The sequence below is a fragment of the Cariama cristata genome, unplaced genomic scaffold (genome assembly GCF_000690535.1).
Source record: "Cariama cristata isolate BGI_N322 unplaced genomic scaffold, ASM69053v1 scaffold28297, whole genome shotgun sequence".
NCBI lineage: Eukaryota > Metazoa > Chordata > Aves > Cariamiformes > Cariamidae > Cariama > Cariama cristata.
The window spans coordinates 1-1,132 of NW_009628849.1; positions in this window are offsets into that span (position 1 = coordinate 1).

Genomic DNA, 1,132 nt, shown 5'->3' on the forward strand with positions numbered 1-1,132 from the left:
CGCCGCCGCCATACACACTTATATATAAAAACATACACATACATACACACTTATATATAAAAATATTTATGTAGTTGTGTCTTATTCTACAATAATTTATCTTCAGGTTCCTTAAAAATTAATTTCTTGTCAAATTCATCATCCTCGCTGATGAGTCTTCATGGAGATTTTAATCTAGTAGCTGCAGAAATACCGAAAAAAGAAGCATCAAATCTATATTACACATTTTGAATTTGAGTTTCTTATTTACCATCACAGAGACCTATAATTTCGCCAAATTTGTGAGGGGAGTTCTGCCAAGGGTCAAGGGGTGTTAACATCTATCGATTCAAGTGTGGTTGGATCACTCTTGAGTAATTTCACATCTGAGTAAGGGTGGCTGGTGGATGTCATGACATACTGCAGAATCTAGCTGCAGCTCCTTTTTGGCCTGCTTGTCCAGGTTTCTTTTCCATAGATCAGCAATGATTGGTCCATTGTATTGAGAAGATAATGTTGGATGGCTAACCCTAAGAGTTCAGTTTTACATCTGATTTTAGTTGTTCTTCATTTCTGTAGTCAATGGTATTTAATCTATGAACTGTTAAGAGCTATAGGGCTCTGAGAAAGATGACTGTACCTATTCTGGAAAATACTCAGAGTCCGTTTAGAGTAGGTTGTTTCCACCTGGAGGTTGGAAACCATGGCTGTAGTTGAATTTGAGGTTTGACTTAGAGTGTGCAGTTCTCATCATTACAGCAAAAGTAAATATTCTAGACTTAATAAATGAACTTGGGCAATTTATTTTTTCTTTAATAAAAGATCTGTAAAATCTCTGTGAGTGATTTTGCAACTGTTCACAGAAACTGGTTTTGCTGTGATTTCCGGTTTGAGAAATGAAATGCTGTACTTCTCCTTTAGTTTAATAAGGAAAAAAGATTAGAAACCAAAAACCAGCTAGATATAGGAATGCTGATGTTGATTCAGCTGCTTTGAATAGTTTGCTTCGTTTCTCATGGTTAAAAATAGATAATTTTGGCAAAGTGGGGAAGTCACTGTCCTATTTTCAGGTTGCAGAATTAGCCACGTAATATACACCATGAAAACACTAGGAAAAAAATCCTCTATGATCTGATGTAGGGACAGGACCTTT